Raw genomic sequence first — 20209 nt, 5'->3', positions numbered from 1 at the left:
TGACTAACGCGCACGCATGTCGTGTAGCGTGCTGTGTGAGCGGGGCCTCAGAGACAGACTCCATGTTGGTGCAGGTTAGTCCCTCTCAGAACTCCTCCAGTGTGACTTGAGCTGTCCTCAGACCTTTGCCAGGCAGGGCAGCAATAAGCGCTCCATGCTGGCTGAATCTTATAGTTCCTTGTTGCCCACGTGATGTCACGGCTGCACGTCTCCCTGTTGGACCCAAAATGCACGCACCTCACATGGGAGAAGGAGAAGCTGAGCGTGGAAGGACAGAGTGGCTAGAGTAGCAAGTCGTCATCAGCCACAGAGGGGAGACGAGAGTGCATCCTGTTCCCTGAAGGGAGGGTTTTGCTCGGCCGTTTGAAGCTGCAGCCTGTGTGGCATTTGCAGCATTGCCATAATAGTCTCCCCGCCGACTGGCAACACCAGAAGGTGTACAGTCGGGTCCTCAGTGGGAGAGAGACGACGAGAACTCCCATAGATGAACTGCGAAAAAGGGTAAACCCAAACTAGGGGAAAATAATCTAACTCCACTAGTAGTACCGAAAAGAGTACCTAGAAAGTAGGAGTGTTATTAATAGGGCCTCCTACAGGTAGAAGACAATTTTCTGTCCTCTCTCAGGTGGAGGGTGAAACTTAACCCGTTGGTGCCACTGCCATGGGACAACCAGGAAATTAACTTATGTGTTGTCAGGTACCTGCAACAAAATGCAAAGCAATTCCTCTTAAATTTTATTTTTAAAGTACAGAGGCTAGTTACAAGTTAAAGCAGAAATCCTACTTGTTTGTCCATATATTTATGTTAGCTGCAGAAACCCTCTGGTTTCAGAGATAATGAACGGTTTTAGTTGCTGGAGTTCCTACTCCTTCAAGGGAAATTAAAATGAGTGCCAAATCGCAACGGTTCCGCGGGCCAATAGAAAGCCACGTCGTCGTAGGGATGATGTTGCAGCTTCCTATTGGACGACCGTGGCTACTATATGTAAATGTCCCGGAAGAACACATGCAACAAAACCGGTAAGTATCCAGCAGCCATGGAAACTAACCCCAGAGGACACGCTGGTTCAATGTCAAAGGACATGTAATAAAAGCCATTCATGTGGCAAAGCATACAACATAAAAAGACCTTTACATAAAACAGGATCTGACCGTGACATTTACGTTTCATTGTTTTAATCCTTATATGAACATTTCAGAAAAGAAATGTCAACATTTGCAAAGACAACAGGTAAGCTTAAAAAAAAAAATAAGAAGCACGCTACAGTATTTGCAAATACCTTGGAAACAATCTAGGTGCATCGGAGCAAAAAAGTTACAATACTGTTTGTTCTAAGGAAATTGACCTATTTGCTTTGCAAGGCACTTCAGGCCCTTCCTCGATCTTTTAAAAAAAAAATTTTTTTGAGCGGTTGCATCTTTACAAGTTAATCAAAGAAAATGTAATAAATCTGTTAATGTGGAGCAGCATGTAGCCTGTAGACAGAACTGGGTCTCAGGAGCACGTTTAATTTTTTGTTGTTTTGATCCTTATCTCGCATTACTTTCTTAAAAATGTATATTCAACGTTCACAAGGGGTAAGTTAAAAACACGAAAAACAAGCTGCATGCAAATATATATACAGTGTTCGACAATTATATACATTTACACGCCCGGGGCGTGTGGATTTAACCCCCGGGCGAGTAAATATTGGCCCAAGCAGCACACGTGTTTTTTAAATTTCCCGCTGTTTTTCCCGCGCTCGAGAAAAAAAAAAAAAGCCGGAGGCGGGTTCATGTTGTTGGGGGAAATTACCCCGCCTCCGGCTCTCTGAGCACTGCCTTCGCTCCTCCCCCGCCTCTCAGCAACTTTCCCTCTTCAGCGCTTCCACTCCTCCCCCTTCCGGCAGCCAGCCCCTTCCACGCCTGTCTGCCTCAGGCCCCTGCAGGGCCATCTGTCACTCCCCCTCCCTCCCATCGGGCCATCCGCCTCCCCCTCCCATCGGGCCATCCGCCTCCCCCTCCCATCGGGCCATCCGCCACCCCCTCCCATCGGGCCATCCACCACCCCCCCCTCACCCCAATCTCTCCCGGCCTCCATGACCCTCCCCTCACCCCAATCTCTCCCGGCCTCCGTGACCCCCCCCCTCACCCCACGCGGCGTCGGTACGCCGCCTCTGCGGACAGTCTGCCGATCTGTCACACAAGCTCTTCTCCTGCTCTGATGGCCAGCTCAGCTGTTAGCAGGGGAAATCCCCTAACCGGTGCTACTCCCTGCTCTAAGCAGGGGAAATCCCCTAACCGGAGCCTCTCCCTGCTCTAAGCAGGGGAAATCCCCTACCGGTCCTTCTCCATTCTATCAGGGAATACTTGCGGCGTCGGCCTCTGGAGGGGGCGCGGCCCCTTGCAGAGGCCCTCCTGCCGTGCGGAGGCCCCACTGCTGCCATGTGCGACCCCCTGCCTTGCGGGTGAGTGTTTGTGTGTGTGTGTGTGTGTGTGTGTGTGTGTGTGTGTGTGTGTGTGTGTGTGTTTGTCCGAGTGAGAGTGAGTGTCTGTGTGTCTGTGAGTGTAACCCTCTCTCCCTCTCTGTGTCACCCTCTCCCTGTGTCTCCCTCTCCCTGTGTCTCCCTCTCCCTGTGTCACCCTCTCCCTGTGTCACCCTCTCCCTGTGTCACCCTCTCCCTGTGTCACCCTCTCCCTGTGTCACCCTCTCCCTGTGTCACCCTCTCCCTCTCCCTGTGTCACCCTCTCCCTCTCCGTGTCACCCTCTCCCTGTGTGACCCACCCTCTCCGTCTCCCTGTGTCAAACTCTCCTGTGTCACCCCTCTCCCTGTGTCACCCTCTCCCTCTCTCTGTCACCCTCTCCCTCTCTCTGTCACCCTCTCCCTCTCTGTCGCACTCTCTTCTTCTCTCTCTCTGTCGCACTCTCTCTTTGTCTCTCATTCTCTCAGTGTGTGTGTCTCTCTTTCTCTGTGTGTGTGTGCGTGGGTGTGCCGCTCTCTGTGTGTGTCTGTCTGTCTCTCTCTGTGTGTGTGTGTCTCTCTCTGTGTGTGTGTGTGTGTGTGTGTGTGGGTGTGCCGCTCTCTGTGTGTGTCTGTCTGTCTCTCTCTGTGTGTGTGTGTGTGTCTCTCTCTCTGTGTGTGTGTGTGTGTGTGTGGGTGTGTGTGTGGGTGTGCCGCTCTCTGTGTGTGTGTCTGTCTGTCTGTCTGTCTGTCTCTCTCTCTCTCTCTCTGTGTGTGAAGCGCCGACGTCCAGACACTGGTTAAGGGGTTCAGGAAACTAGTCATTCACATCTGGCTTTTATTTCTAGATCCGACATTGACACACACACACACACACACACACACACGACTAATTGTAGTATAATGTACTACAATAAATACATTTATGTCAAAAACGAATGTTGTTCTGACTAGGAATTTATTAAATGTATTTTATTTATATATTTTATTTTAAAGCGGGACCAGGGGCGGAGTTGGGGGTGGGAATAGAAGCGGAGTTGGGGGCGGGACTAGGTGGCGAGTAGATTTTTTGGTTGGGCGAGTAGATTTTTGGGTGATTTGTCGAACACTGTATATATATATACGAGTAATGTGGTTTCTATATTGGAACATTTTGTTTTGGCAAATCTAAACCTAGATTTAAAAAATAAATCAATATATATATATATATAATATATATATATATATATATATATATATATATATATATATATTGATTTATTTTTTAAATCTAGGTTTAGATTTGCCAAAACAAAATGTTCCAATATAGAAACCACATTACTCGGCAAACGACAGAAGTTAGTAAAAAATAAAACACTTTTTGCTTTGACCTTGGAACTAAAATCAGGCAGATACAAGATGCCCAAAAAAGAAAGAGGAAAAAAAAAAAGAATTCTCTTTCCTTGCCCAAGTAATACATTTAATTTATAGAATATGATTGGTATTTTGTTTGAATTCTGAATATCATATGGTTTCAGTAGGTTCTTCAGCACATAGACTGTTCAGAGCCAAGTTCCATGCTCTGTATCTCCTACGCCTATTAGTGGAATCTTGGAACCTTCACAGAAAATGGAACTCAACCCTCAGCTGTAAACATTCAGACAATATGTACCAAGCCGTAACACGCCATAAAACACCATTCAGAGTGGCTTAGTAAACTTGGCCCTTTGTGGACCATTCAAGGGAATGGGGCTTAAGGGGTGTTCCAGCATGGAAGCGATCATAAAACTTGTGTGTGGTAAGCTGCATAGGTGAGGGGACTTGTAGGTAAATTACAGTGGTACCTATTTTTAAGTGCTAATGTTGGCAGGTCTGGTAAAATATGTCCCTCAATGCTGCGCGACACACACACACACACACACACACACACACACACACACACACACACACACCAAAGTCCTACTGCATAAACAGATAGAAAAGTGATCAATGGTGATGAAGTCACTGTGATCAAATCAATAATCCTGTTGATATGGGGGTGGGGGGGAAACAGTACAGGCTGTCCTTGGTCATCCAACGGAATCCGTTCTGGAAGTAGCGTTGGATAGTGAAACCGTTGTAAAGTGCGTCCCATGTTAATCAGTGGCGGTGAGCGTCGGAATGCGTCAGAAAACGCATTCCGACGGCGGGAAACGGCCCTTAGGGTTGCATTGTAAAGCGTTGGATATGCCATTCGTTGTAAAGTGAAACATTGGATAACGAGGACTACCTGTACTTCACTTGATCAATAATGTAAAAGTATCTCATTATTCACATTTACAATTTTAAACACAAACAATATTGCTACCACTACTGCTGTATGCAATGGTCGGCAGGCTATTTATTCTAAACTAAATGAGATGGTCCTGTGATCGCTATTGATTCACTATTGTAACGGAGTGAGGTTTGCTTGCTATGACACAGTATTGTAATGTGTAGAAATGGGCGAATTAGTCAAAATCCCACCCACTGATTTATTATCAAAATACAAACCGGAAAGCGGATTGAGCACTAACAAATCTGGGCGGATGCTCCTGAATCTGGCATCTGTTTCCCTCCGCGCAGGGTCGGATATTATATTCAATGACAGATTTGATCAAATTCACCAAGCCCCCCCACTTCCCAACTGCATTACTTTTAAGGCTCTACACCTCCATACATCTCAAATCTCATTACACACCTCTTTACACTCAACACAAGGTTCTCTCATTTTTGCACCGCTACAGCCCTCTCCCATCAAAACCTTATCACTAATCCCTCTCTGCCTACGCTCTTCCACTCAATATACGTCAAGCACCTTCATGTTCCACATTCACAGATGAAACTCATCTCTTAAAAGAAGCACCTCATTAAATGTTTTACGCCTCTGCTATTAACTCAAGGTGCACTTGACCTCCTCTGTCTGCACTTCTATTAATGCACTTACTCCAACGGTGTCTGTAAGCCTCCCAACATACCACTTAGATTGTAAGCTCTTTGGTGGAAGGGTATCCCTTAGCCTTATTCCCATTGTTTGTAATGCATTTACCGCCTAATGTAATCTATGCGCTGCGTACCTGGGTGGGGCTATGTAAATGAGGAGTGGATCAGTGAGTAAAGGCACTGATAGTGATTGGAATCAGGTATCCCTGCCTCAAACTCAATCAGCTCCTTGTGACCTTGGGAAAGTCACTTTATCTCCCTGTGCCTCCAGCACCAAACTCATGGATTGGAAGCTCATCTGGGCTGAGACTGTGTTTAAAAATTCTTATGTGCTTCATGACGCACTACACTGTAATTATGAAGCACTTTGCGTCCCATCGGGAGATAATAGGGTTACCATACATCCATATTTTCCTGGACATGCCCGGCTTTTAACTTTAGTTTCCATACGGAAGGAATTTTTAAATAAACTAAATACATCCGGGATATCTAGCCACGCATGTGCAGTTGACACGCATTGTTTGCGCATGTGTGGTCGGCGTGGCCGCTTGCGCGTGCTTGAAAATCAGCCGACCACACATGCGTGAGCGATGAGCCCCGACAGCGGATTCGCGATTGGCGTTCCAGCTTTGTGTCCTCTTAGAGTGGTGAATTATGGTAACACTAGAGAAAAGCGCTATATGAAATAAAGTTGTCAAGTTGTAGCCCCCCAGCTGTCTTCTTTCGAAATTCTCAAAAACGGACTTGATTTTGACTTTCCTCATAATTCATCTAAGAAATGGACTTTCAATAATACACATTAATGTAACACAATTCAGATTCCCTGTATTCAAGTCAGTATCTATGATTTAACCCCTCCTCTACCAAGTCAGAAATATTTTTGAGAATCATTAGGAGAATCAAAGTCAATGGATTGCCTGTAAATTAATCTGCGATTACCGATATCTCCGGCTCCCCTCAGATTTAGAAAATGTTAAGATGTCCACTACTACAAATCATCAAAAAGCAGGAGGAATTGTAAAAGTATCTTCAGGGTCAGCTGGCATATCATTGTATTCTACTGACAATACATGATACTTTAATCCCTTAGGAAAGCACTGGAGAAAAAACTACATTCCACTGTATCACTGTGGTTCAGCATGGTGACATATTAAGCTTTTCAATTAGAAACACTTCTGTGGTTCTAGCTTCAACTACCATTGGTCACGACATGAAAAAGTTCTCACGTATTCGACATTAAGAGCTCCCCAAATTGGAAAGACCTGTTCATGCATTTAATATGAGAGAGAGAAAAAGAGAAAGAGAAAGAGAAAGAGAAAGAGAAAGAGAGAGAGAGAGAGAGAGAGAGAGAGAGAGAGAGAACATTCTTAATTTTAAAACAATGTAAAAAATCATAACCTTGTTAATTCACAATATTTTTTCTGCTGAAAATGCAAGCGATCTTTGGAAAAGAGAAATACACAAAGCAGCAGGCATCATCTTGCATAAATGTGACCTTTTGTTTGTTGTTGGATAGCATGCATCTGATTTTAGTCAAACATTCTTCAAATTCCAGAGCAACCCCAGCAATATGTGAAAAACAAACAGAATAACGGCCTCTTTAATCACAGCCGAGATGCCTAATTAGAAGCACTTATGAAGCTGCCAATGCATCATCTGGCGATGTGTTAATCAGGAAATTTGTATTGTTCGTTTAGGAGTGGAACAGAAGTTACCTTTGGAGCCATTTACTATGCTGCAATATTGTGACAATGGAGGTAAATTATCAATTTAAAAAAAATACAGTTCAACATGTTTCTTTCAGTTCTCCTTTTGCAACGGGTTTTTTCATATACTTTTTTTTTTAGACATGTCAAAGCAATGCAATACAGACCCCAACGGCAGCAAAAGGGTTCAACTGTTGACTTCAGTTATATTTATAATAAATCACTACATTTCTCCCCATTTTGACAGCAGCAAGCCCCTAACAAAAGCAGCATCTGTTCCTTGATGCATATGGATGGCTTTGAGGCATTCATTTAAAAATCAATTGTACATATTGTAGGACAGCAAATCTGTCTACCTTTTCTTTTCTTTTTTATACAGAATTCAAACCACGGGTTCTCCAGAACCAAGCCATACTGATTTTAGCTCTGGTGACTCCCCCCTCCCCTCCGATTGGGGAACACACAGTTAATTTTCTTACAGAACTTTTTTCAACCCCTGACACAACTTTAAAAAAAGGGACCAATTGATTATTGAAGGCGACTTCTACATGGTAAATTAATCCACATTTAGCTAGGCCTTGTTCTGCTCAGATTAGGGACTCTTGGCCTCTGCCGTAAAGTTCTGACGAAATGTTTAAGATGTCTCCCTGGTAGACTCTTGGAGGTATTTATTCCCCACTTCTAAAGATTATTTCCCATTCCCCATATTCATGTTTAATTTGTACCATTCTGGTTAGTTCGGCCGGTTCAGGTGACATACAGTAGGACCAATGTCCTGGTCAGATCAAACTCAGGTTTAGTGGTTATAAAAAAAGGTATGCTATAATACTTGTGGCGCATTAACAAGTGAAATGATCCCAATTATCTATTCTACAATATTTGATAAGATTATGTATTTATTTTTTGCCATTATACTGGGATTGTACCTGTCATAACGGTTTTGGTGGCACTTAAGGCTACTGTCAGGACAATTATTTGATTTTTGTTTAGTTTGACGGTTGGGCTACAAAAATTAGAAATCATAAATGTAGTAATGAACCTTCAATTAGACATACGATGATTAAAACCCGTGGGGTACTGGTCCAAAAAAAAAAAAAATCTCTAACTTGCACCAGACAACAATTTTGAATAATAAACTACAGTAAGGCCAAACGAAATCTAGCTCATAAATGAAAATGTGCCCAATCGAATAGCCAGGTCTACACAACTAAGCTCCTCTCTGGTAGAATAACTCATGGCCCCGAGGAGACTGAGGACGAATCTTGTCAATATTATACTGATCTATGTATTCTTAAAGAGCCTCAGAGTGCCAGTCCTGGAGTGTTATCCCATTATTTAATAAAAATGTCATTTCCTAATTTCAGTGAGATGGAAAGCCTCCACTTTAGAAGAGCGTATAAACTGAGGAGATCCTTGAAATGATCACATCTTTAAAAGCCTCCAAATCCCCCTGGTTTGAATGGCTTCATGAACACACTTTATGAGAGGTACTTCAATGTCTCGTGTCCTTTCCTGCTGACGGTTTTTTACCAAGGTAATGGAAGGCTCACCTCTTCCTAGAGCAGGGGTGCGCAATCTTTGGCCCCTGTGCCCCCCTGCCTGCTCTCCCCCCTCCATGCGCCTCCCCTCCTTACCTTGGCTCTGGCGTTCTGATGTCACTATGCCATGGCAACAAAGCATCATGTGACCCCGAGGCATAATTTGACGCTGTGTTGCAATGGCGGTCGCCAAAAGCCGTCTGAGCCAAGGTAAGTGGTTACAGAGGCCTTCATCACTCCCCCGGCACTTAATTTTAATGCCTTCAGGAAGTGCCAGGGCTTCTGTAACCACCGCGCCCCCCGCAGAGAATCTCGCGCCCCCCAGTTTGCGCCCCCTGTCCTAGAGTATGCTGCAAACCTTAATTTCAGTTATACATAATGCAGAAAAGGTTCCTCTTCAGTATAGTAGCTAGAGACAGAGTTCCTTATTAAATAGAAATATTTTCATAAATCTTAGCTTTCTGAAAAATTATTTCCCTCCCATCCCCAAAGAAAGGACACACTAATGCTAAATATAGTCTTGCAAAAACGTGGTCTAGAACCCCTTTTCGTGGCTAGTGTAGAGGCACGTTATACATTTCCTACAGCAACAATAAATATGCCTGGAGGAAATTCGAATATAATCCAAAAGCCAAATGAAACAAGGCAGTGATGTCCCCTTTACTACGCTCTAGATCAAGTACTTTGGGATACAGCTCACTAATTCTTAGGCTGGGGCCATGGTGCCGCAGACCGTGCGGAGGCGTCCGCACGCTGAGCGATCAGACTGCCTTAAGACAGTCATCGCGTCCATGCGACGTGCGGGCTGAGACAGGAGGGGGCGCGCGTTGCGCAAGAAATCAATTGAAACTGATTTATTGGTGCGGCAGGCCGGTCACATGAGCGTTTCGCCCAATGAGGGCGAACCAGCTCTGTGATGCCCCTTGGAACGCCCCCCACAGCCCGTCCACCATGGCCAAGGAAAGCACCCGCTTCACATCACAGCCTCCGCACGGGCAAAGGCACCATGGCCCCAGTCTTAGAATACCGTTTTAAAGGAGAAATCCAAGTTTATTTTACATTTTTAATACAGGTTTGAAGCAGAGGGTTTCCGGAGCTGAACCCTGTTAATTTTAGCTTCTTGGACCTCCTGCTTCCAGAGATACTTCCCTCCAAAGAAGGTGCCGGTATCTCCTGCAGTTTAATGCCCACAGTCACATGGGCCAATAGGAAGCTGCACTGGATGAGGTCCTATTGGCCGGCAGGGCACGGGGAGCTTTAAAAAGCAGCCATATAGTGTGGCTACCAGCACCCACTATGGAGGTTAGTATCTCCAGGAGCAGTAGGTCCCCGGAGCTGAAATTAATGGGGCTTCAGCTGCGGAAACCCCCTGCTTCAAATCTGTATTAAAAGAAAGAAAAAAAAAAAAGAAATGCTTGGATTACCTCTTCAATACATACGGCTAAATTCCCCAATTTATTTAGATCTATTTTGAAAGATTTGGAATGGGACAAGCCGATACTCCTGTGGATAGGTAGGATTACTTCAGTACAAATTAACACCCGCCCTAAACCTTTGTATTTATAGCATTACTAATCCATTCCCATCCCTCCACAATGATGAAAAAAAGATACAGAAACTGTTCTGCCACGAACGACACACCTGTGAGCACACGAGTTCGGTATGTGACAAGAGTTAATACACACAGCTATCCAACTGACACTTATCTCCCAGCAGGGACACTGAAATGAGTAATATCTTCCCTCAATCCGTCACAAATATCACCTTAAAATGCTGACACCACCAAAGATATACACATAACACCAGATTCGTCAAAAGGTCTTGAGTTGAAAATATGAGATTTCATGTGTCATAGCATTGACACCCCTGGTTCAAATCGAAATATCATTTGCTAAATGCATGGTTTTTATCCCCAAACTCTCTGGCTTGGGGACAGGATAAGACCACCTTCTAGGCATGTCCAACTCCCACCCTCAATCTCCAGTGACACCTTATGGCTTGAGGGGAAAAAACAGCTTTCCCTTTGAATCAAAAGATGCATGAATATAGAAAATACCTCGCAGCTTTCGTTCCATCATATCTGCAAGGATGCCACTTTCACGCTTGCTTTGGTATAATTAAAATGCACGTGTGGATATCAAACTTGATGGGGTTAAATGTTAAGTTTGAGAGCCTAAATTGATACCTGACCTTTTCACCCTCACAATCATGGCTTGTTTAGAATAATTTAATTCATCAGATCACACATGTTACAAAAATATATTGGTTACTCTTGTGAATCACTTGTCAGACCCATGATATTTTGTATTTAGTAAAGTTACACCATCATCATGTGGAATACCTTCCTGGCCACACCCTCTGATGTCTCCAGAACACAGAGGAATTACTTTTAAATTATTTATTTTTTTGTGCTTATTTCTCTTTGATACCTGGAGTGACAACTTCTTTCTATCACCCCACTTTCCAAACCAGGGTTTGGCACCAGATAATCTTACTTCTAGACCAGGGTCTCCAAACTCAGTCCTCAAGGGCCGCCACCAGGCCGGCTTTTATCAATATCCCTGTTCAGCACAGGTGGCTCAATAAGTGGCTCAGTCGGAGACAAAGGCAGAGCCACCTGTGCTGAAACAGGGATATCCATAAAAGCCACAGAGTTTGGAGACCCCTGTCCTAGACAAAAACAGAAAACCAGGCTTGGTCACTGGCTTGACCTGCCATAAAACAATACATTTAGTCTTAAATTGGAACACGAAACTCAGGTTATACGCTTGTGTGCTGGTTCATTAAAACACTGAATATTTTCTGGCACTGTGACATGTCGGAAACTTTATTTGGATAAACAAAGATCTGGGCCTTTCTTTACGCCATTCCCATTTTCGAAAATATAAATAAAGACCAAACAAAAAAAAACACCCAGCAGGTTTTGCCTACATAAAGGGGACATGAATAAATCAATAACTGGATTTGCGCTGCATTATTATTTAAAAAGCAGGTTCGATGTAGCTTGCATAGCGCAGGGCTGAGCAAACTTTTTACACCTAGCCCCCTTTTCACCTGTGATCTTAGTCGCCCCCCTTCCTAATGTAATCTAAATCACATTACTTTTTTAATTTTATTATTATTATTATTAAATCGGTATAACATTTTTAAAACAGTAAATATGACACATGTTATAGGTTTGTTTTTAAATGAAAATCGGCATAGTAGTACAAGATAATACCGACTGCAATTTTTTTCTCCCTCCCCCGATCCACTTTCCTCCTCGGTCCTCTCCCAGCTCCCCCCTCCTCCTCCTCCTCCATGCCTTCCTGTGGGACAGGGTGGTAATAGAGGCAGACAGGGGGAGATGGTACGCTGCGGCAGCGGGCCGCCAGAGTGAAGCAGAGGAGCAGCCGGCAGAGTAGTTAGGAGTTGCACAGAGGCAGAGCAGGACAGCCAGAGAGGAGCTCGCTGTAGAAGCAGACACACCGGAAGTAAGAAAGACTTCCGGGTCGGACCGCTGGGGCGCGCTTTTCCCCAGCGGCCGTCCTGCTCTGCCTCTGTGCAACTCCTAACCCCTCTGCTTCACTCTGGCGACCAGCCGCCACTTAATTTTTTCCTGTCGCCATCATCTCCCCCCGTCTGCCTCTATCACCACCCTGCTTCACTCGGCGCCCTATACAAAATCTTGTGCCCCCCCTCCCGCCCCCCAGCTTAGCAGACGAAGATTGAAGTTCTTCACAGATTTAATTACAGTGTACAGAGCTTTCAAGAGCTCAAAGGTTCAAGTGCACTGTGATCATTTGAAAAAATAATGTCTTCTTAGATCCACACAAGATAAACACTCCATTCAACAAATGTAAAAGAGGTCAGCCCTGCTGTATATGAAACAGATCGATGACATTACACCAGACTATACGCCAAGAGAGGTTAAGGTAATTTGTACTGCTAATGGCTGCATGGGAATTGCCGGTCCTGGCAACTTGTTTAGTTCATCATATGACAAATGGTGCTGCGCAGGCTTAATTAATAGAAACCGTACAGTGAAATGGACTATTGCAAAAACAACATCATAAAACATGTCAGCAACACAAAAGACCGCACAACTTAACTATAACTGTTTAGCTGCTGTATTCTGCAATGCTGCTGTTCGAATACACACTAGAAATAGGAAAAGCGGTTTTTAGGAGCCTCCTTGTATCTAGATATTAAGTGCAAATTAGAAACCAATTACTTTCCATTTATCATCTTGGTCTAACAAGCCTCCAGAAGGATTAAATAGTAGTTCTTCAACTGGTTGCTTTGCTTTAAACCGATTTGAAGACCTAGGGTAGTCACTTTCATGAAAACAAAGGCTTAACTTTTCATGACCTAGGCGGGATTGAACAACATGGCTGATGGCAACTTCACAGGTTTAGCTCATCCTATATTTTCAATAACTCCATGCATTCCAAAGTGTATAAAACCTAAAGTACTCTTATTTAAAAAAGAACCAGATCTTCTCCCTCCTACCCGCCCCGTGTGTTTGAGCAGAGCAATGCTTTGCAAGTCTCCCTTCGGCTTGTTATATAGTAGGCGCTTTTGCACGTCTGCGCATGCGTTTCGTTTATATGTTGTAAGTGGTGGCGTGTGTGTCTATAGACGTCACAGCGATAGCCGCTCTGTGAGTTGGTAGTGTCAAGTGGCGTGGCAGCAGTGCGAAAATATAAATTTTCATGTGTTTGCGGTGATCTGCCGCACCACCGCTCACTGCCGTGCGCGCGGCTGAAGTATAGAACGCCAGGCCTGGACACAGCCAATTCTAATTGACGCGCGCACTATAGTACACGCCTTAAACCCAACCTTGAAACAACATGTGGAGACACGCCTGTGCTCAAAAAGGAGATATGCTAATAGGAGTCATTACAATATATTTTGCATATCCTACACGCATATTTCCCAGGCAGGCTCCTTTTTGAGCACCAGTGTCTCGCCACATATTCAAAGTTGGTTTGAGGGATTATGTAGGAGCATGGACTTTAGTAAAGTAGGACTCAAATCGCTCCCTTAAAACAAGTCATGAGAAGTTAGTACTGCTGCCTTGCGTTAGTTTAAAATGGCGTTAAGCCTATCCTAATAAGACAACAAACGACTGTTTGTGTGTATAAATTAGCTGTGTGGATTGGCGTTAACCTCAGGGAACAGAACGTCCATTACGGATATTGAGAACATGACGTTATGAACCCAAATTTAACAGAGCTTTGTGGATCTGGGCCTAAAAAGGATGAACATTTTATTTCAATACGGACACCGTGCTATTTCAGATTTATTTCATACAGAAGACTACCCTGGGACACGGTGGTCAGATTATATATTATATAAAATTTAAAAAAAGGAACAAGCACTAAATAATCCCACGCAGTGAGCAAATTGAATGAAGTGATAAAGTATAATACATACGTCCAAGTGCAAAGGTTCTCAATTGAGGCAAATGTGAAAATTATTTGGTGAAATTTGATATAGATATCAGATTTTATTGTTTGTATCTTATGATTTATGAATTAATGTATCTTTATATTAAGATTTTATTGTTTGTATCTTATGATTTATGAATGAATGTATCTTTATATGTTCTCATTCTGGAGGGCCGTGGACCTTCCTGGGAAAGATGCAGCTTTTTCACAAGGCTGTCTCCCAACATCCACACAGTATAGAAGCACCAAGTCCAAAGTACAAACTTTCTCAGGGTGTTACAAGAAAAAACAGAAGAGATATATAGTGCAAAAACATTTAGGCTAAAACTGGGGAATGGTCCAAAAACTATGAAATTCCCACTCACGTGGTCTATGGGAATATTAAAACGTTTTCCAAACACAAAGTGGATTCTTTATCTTTTTAGATCTCACATTTTAATCTTGTCTGTAACTGTTACATACACCTATAACATATTATCTTTAACTGTGCATGCAATGTCTTGTATATACTGTATAACCCTGTTCACTTAATGTAACTATGTATTTGTAACCATGTATTTGTCATCACAACTCTGTGCCCAGGACATACTTGAAAACGAGAGGTAACTCAAATGTATTACTTCCTGGTAAAAACATTTTATAAATAAATATGGGTGCAGGGCAGGAACGCATTATATATGTTGGAGAGAGAAACATGGTACAAATAACGTTTTATGAATAAAAACACATGTAGCAGAGCAGAGGAAAGACACATATGCTCCCAAGGAATAAAATGCATATAGACCACCCAGGGTTTGAAGACTGGCTGTCCACAGGCTCCACTCCAGCAGGCAATTGCTCACTTGTCCTCCTATCTCAACGTGCAGCAGAGGCAGAGCAGATCCCAGTCTCACATCTGTGCAGGCAAATAGAGCACAGAAGCGGACACCTCTCACAAGTCCACTACAGTGATATCAAGTCACCCTACGTGTTTCACTCATCCAATGAGCTTCCTCAGGGGGTTTATAATCCGAGGAAACTCATTTGATGAATGAAACACGTAGGGTTTTTATTCTTTGGGAGCACGAGAGTGTCTTTGCACTGCTCTTATATGGAGAATGAGTGGCTCAGTGAGTAAAGACACTGACTGACATTGAGAGTTTGAAGCAGGGGAGCCTGGTTCAATTCCCAGTGTCGGCTCCTTGTGACCTTGGGAAAGTCACTTTATCTCCCTGTGCCTCAGGCACCAAAAACAGATTGTAAGCTCCACAGGGCAGGAACCTGTGCCTACAAAATGTCTCTGTAAAGTGCTACGTAAAACTAGCAGCGCTATACAAGAACATGCTATTATTATTACATGTGGTTTTAGTCATAAAACCTTATTTGTATCATGTTTCTATTCTCTCTCCTTCATAATAAAATCATGCCCTGCACCCATACAAAGATAAAAATCCTGTTGGAATCCACTTTGTGTTTGAAAACTCTTTAATATTCCCATAGACCCCGTGAGTGGGAATATCATAGTTTTTGGGCCATTCCCCATTTTTTATCTAAATGTTTTGGACTATATATCTTTTCTGGGGGGTTTTCACGTAACATCCTAAGAAAGTTTGCACTTTAGACCGGTTATTGCTGGTCTGCTTTTCAGAAGTATTTATTTTTTATTTTTTAAACAAGTACCCATAAGAAGCACCTCTAAATTTAGTTTGAGGCCAGTAACTCTACATTATTCATGGTGTGCAATGAATATGTGGCTAAAGATCTGATTTCTCGTGTTGGAGATCACATTTAAAGATGGCATGTGACATATGGCAAGACTAGACATCTCCTTTTTCTCGCCCCCACATCCCCCCACCAAAAAAAAAACTATACAGTATTGTGAGTTCTCTGGTGCTGCGATTATTTAGCCGCATTGCACAAATTATCCATTCTGTGATTCTAGTATATGCAAATAGTGCACCATCATATAGAACAGCAAATGCAACTGGTTTACCACCGACTAAAGTGAGAATTAAAATAAATAAAGGATGGGTTAGTGTGAGGAGACAATACAGAAATTTAAAAACGCTGCAGACTTGAAGTAATGACATCAGATTGAACACTTTTTGCAACTTTAATCTATATTTTCCTGCTTCAACAGTAATCAATTTAGAGTTCTTATGTCCCAGGACATACTTGAAAACAAGCGGTAACTCAATGTATTACTTCCTGGTAAAACATTTTATAAATAAAAATGTTTTAGTCAGCCGGACATTGTTTACTGTAGAGCCAATCTATCCTATTCAATCTATTTTAATCCAGGCAGCATGGGGTTAAAAGAAAATATTTTGCATCTCTGCCCTATAAGAACCAAATGAATGTTAAGAAGAAAAAAAAAATGCTATCTTCCAAATTCAATGCAGGAATGGAGGTTGCTACATTGCAGAAGGTTATGGGAATGACTGCAGGAATGATAATGCTGTTATCCCAGCTGGGAAGTTTCTAGTCCTGACCCGAGTCGGTCACCACTGGTATCGAGAGGAGGATGCCAAGATTCAATGAGAAGAAAAACATTCGGGGATTCGGAGTTAAAATTACTGGGATAACAAGGCAGTGCTATGGGGGGAAAAGAATGCGTGTGAAATGTCCCTTTATGTTTTCAAGATAAGTACTTGCTTTTCCAGCCCAGATTTAGGTCACCCTTCAATATGCTGTGCAGCCGCCTTCTCCTTGCTGAGAAACTCCATTCATTGAAATGGGGATTACATGTCCCCCAGCATGGGAAGACATGCTGAATAGTGGCTGTATCGTATTCTTAGCAGTGCAATATAGAACCAATCAATCCGTACTATAAAAGGAATATTTGCTGGATAGGTCATAATTGTTACAATTGCCGTTCCATCCACTGAGAAAAGTTCAAACTACAATATTGTGAGATCAAACCATATTGAAAGGGCGACCAGTCCGCCCTGCATTGTAGAATCTGAAGAATTTTCAGAGGAAATGGAGACTTATTATTCCGCACCCTGCCCAGCATCGGCCGCAAGCCCTCTAGTCATGTTTAAAATGTTATTAAAGAAATAATCTAAATGTCAGTCACGAGCGTCTGTAACGGGAGCCGCAGGCCTCCTAAAAAAGAACAAATGAATTAAACCAGACATCTCTGCCTACCAAAGGTTTGTTCGGGAGCTGGGACAGGAATAGTACTTTCATAACGTTACGTAGAACTGCAATTTAGGGAAGTCTGGCTCAGGGTAATAATCACCTACAGCAATAGGTAGTTTGTAGAATTTAACAGTGACCAAGAACATTATAAAGTAGATCAAAGCTGATTATTTTGAATATGACGTCAGGAGTGGGTAAGTGGAACCTCCTGGTAATGGGAGAGTTGACTGAAATGGAGTTGTAGCAATTTGGGGGGCTAAAAATGTGGAAATTCAAGAATACATTAATGTTACGGCAAAGTACTCACAGTGAGCATTCCATCGATGCCGGCTTTAAGAGATACAGTGCGAGACAGAGGAACGGACACGTGTGAATATATATCTCACACGCATGTACTACTAACATTTAAGGTTTGGATTTGGTTACATCTAGGTCCTTTTAATACGGCAGGTTGTGCAGCAGTCGCGGTCTTTGCCGTGACAGCCCCCGCGCTGGACTGGTGGCCTCCCACGGTGGACCGGTGGTGCAGGCAAGTCACATTTTTCGACCAATAATAAATATTCAAGAGTCAGTAACCCTTAAATTGAAAATATGACTTACTGGAGTTTCACATGGTTAGGCCAGTAATTGCCGTCATTATTAATTTACATGAAATAACAAAAATGGGAACCGATCATTTGTCTGTGGTGACGTGTGTAAAGTACACTGTCTCCAACCCCAGCCATAGAGAGACGTTCACATTTTACAAATACTTACATTTGCCTGGTTTTTTTTTTTGTATGTTGAATGAAACTGCACGTTTTAACCTTTAGCAGCGTCCTTGTGACGTTACATGGTACAGCATGGGCCCTGGAACGGCTGAGGCACTTTTGCCGTAACAGGTAGTTCATAGCACGAATGCTTCTTTTCTAGGATGGGAACTGGAGTGAAGTGGGAGTCATCACTAGGGTTGCCAGGTGTCCAGTATTGAACTGGACTGTCCTGTATTTGGATACTCTGTCCAGTAAAAAATGAGAGGTACTGTAATACTGGACGTGTGTGTCCGGTATTTTCCTCCTGGACATAGTGACCTGACGCACCTTTCACCATTGAGTCCAGTATTTTTGGAGAAGCCACTTGGCAACCCAAGCCATCACATGATCGCAATTGCCAGGTCCGGTTTCACGCTCTAGTTCCACCGGACCTGCAACACTGCAAATGTTACAGCAGCAATTCCTCCCCAATAAATATAGTGCATGTTCGGCTGATCCATTTCTTAATTTTTTCATTTTCTTTTCAAAATCTTCATTTGTTTTCGCGATTTCACCTGTTTATTCGTTCACTGGCCTCAGATGTTATCATGGCGACCTGTGGGGTCTTTATGAGCGGCAGTGGCCATTTTAACACCCCAGGAAGGCAAATTCTCAGCAACTGACGGCTGCAGAATTCAACAGAATGTAAAAATAGAAGCACAGTGACTTTGCAATGGTAAAAAGGAAGGAAACAATTAGCTTTGCGGTAGTAGGACAGACAAAAACCTGCCCCACTATTTTTGAGAATGACGAATTCAAGTCAAAAGCATGGGGAGGGCTTTTCCAGCAAAATAGCTTCCATCGCCATTAGATTTTGAAACTTTAAAAAAAAAAGATATATTTTTGTTCATTGGGTACATGTATATAGAATGTGTGAGGGCTACTTTCTTATCTGATAAGAGGGGTGATGTGAGAGAACAGCTAAGCAAAAGTGTTCTGGCATGTCAAGTCCGCCAGCAGCAGACGTCTTATCAGATAAGACGTAGCTCTCACATGCACTCTAAGCATATGATAAATCAGTCTGAGCCCTGGCAGGGATGGCTGGGACAGGCAGAGGGGGAGAGGGTGAAAGCTGGGTCAGACATACAGCCTATTATCGTTCATTTGTAAGGCGTGTAATATAGTGCGCGCTGGTGCGTGTGCGGGCGCGCGGTGTGGCGCAGGTATTTCGTTTGTAGATTGCAAGCGGTGACGCTCGCAGTTAGGGGGCATTGCTATGACATCACATCGCGATTGGGTCATAGTGTCACGTGGCGGGGCGACAGAGCGAAAATACAATTATCTTGGTTTTTTTCTGGTCTGCCGCGCCACCCAAGTGTACAAACGTCTGGCTAACACAGCCAATTATAATTGTAAATTATAAACACACAGCAGCGCATGCACGCGCACTATCTTAAAGCCCTAAAGTGCCAACATATTCCGCAGCGCGGTAAAATGGGGTTACAGAGATTTGATTATTACATAAACAGAGTTACATACAAATGAGGACAAGCATGCACAGATACAAAGGGGTAATGAGGGTCCTGCTCATGAGCTTACAGTCCTTAAGGGAATAAAGGGGCAATGTTGAACCAGAAAGGTAAAGTGGCTGCCTATTGTGGGATAGAGCAGGTGTGTGCAAACTGGGGGGCACCCCACCTGATTTTCTAGGGGGGTGCAGCAGTTATAGGGGGCTTGCGCTCTTCCCAAAGGCATTTAAATGAAATGCCAGGGAAGCTGCGAAGGCCTCTGTAACTTCCCTTACCTTGGCTCCGGTGGTTTCTGGTGATTTGTCGCCATGGCAACGCGGCATCAGAATGCGGGAGACAAGGTAAAGAGGGGGAGCGCGAGCAGGGGGGGGGGGCTCACTTACCTGGCTTCAGTCCACGCGTCTCCATGGCAAAGCGGTAGCTGTGTAATTTGACGCCACATTAGAGGTAAGGGCGGGGTACGACATAGGGGGAGAGTAGGCAGAGGCAGAAAGAGGGGGAGAGGACGCAGCACATTTGCTTATCCAATTAAGATTTGGGGGTGGGGATGTTACATAGTATGGAGATTGCTCCATTACAAAGTTGCTCTACATGGTCAGTTCCCCGAAGCACACAATCTTTTTCAATCTCTTTGCTTCCAGGAGGCTATCAGGCCTCTTACACTAAAAGCGTTAGGCCCCTAGCTCTATTTTAGGCCTCCCTGGTAGCGGGAAAGTTAGAAAACTGATGAGTACTCTGTAACCATAATCTCTTTCAATTAGGGGGAGGG

At 43.5% G+C, this 20209-nt stretch overlaps 1 protein-coding gene across 7 annotated transcripts in view; it reads right to left on the bottom strand.

Moving 5' to 3' along the window:
• Positions 1-20209, bottom strand: part of SEPTIN8 (septin 8) — a 113245-nt gene that overhangs the window by 78312 nt on the left and 14724 nt on the right. The gene's annotated exons all lie outside the window — the stretch shown is intronic.

This window comes from Ascaphus truei, chromosome 5, assembly GCF_040206685.1.
Source record: "Ascaphus truei isolate aAscTru1 chromosome 5, aAscTru1.hap1, whole genome shotgun sequence".
NCBI classification, from domain to species: domain Eukaryota; kingdom Metazoa; phylum Chordata; class Amphibia; order Anura; family Ascaphidae; genus Ascaphus; species Ascaphus truei.
Note: the sequence above shows the minus strand (reverse complement) of the source record. Positions and strands in the feature narration are given on the sequence as shown.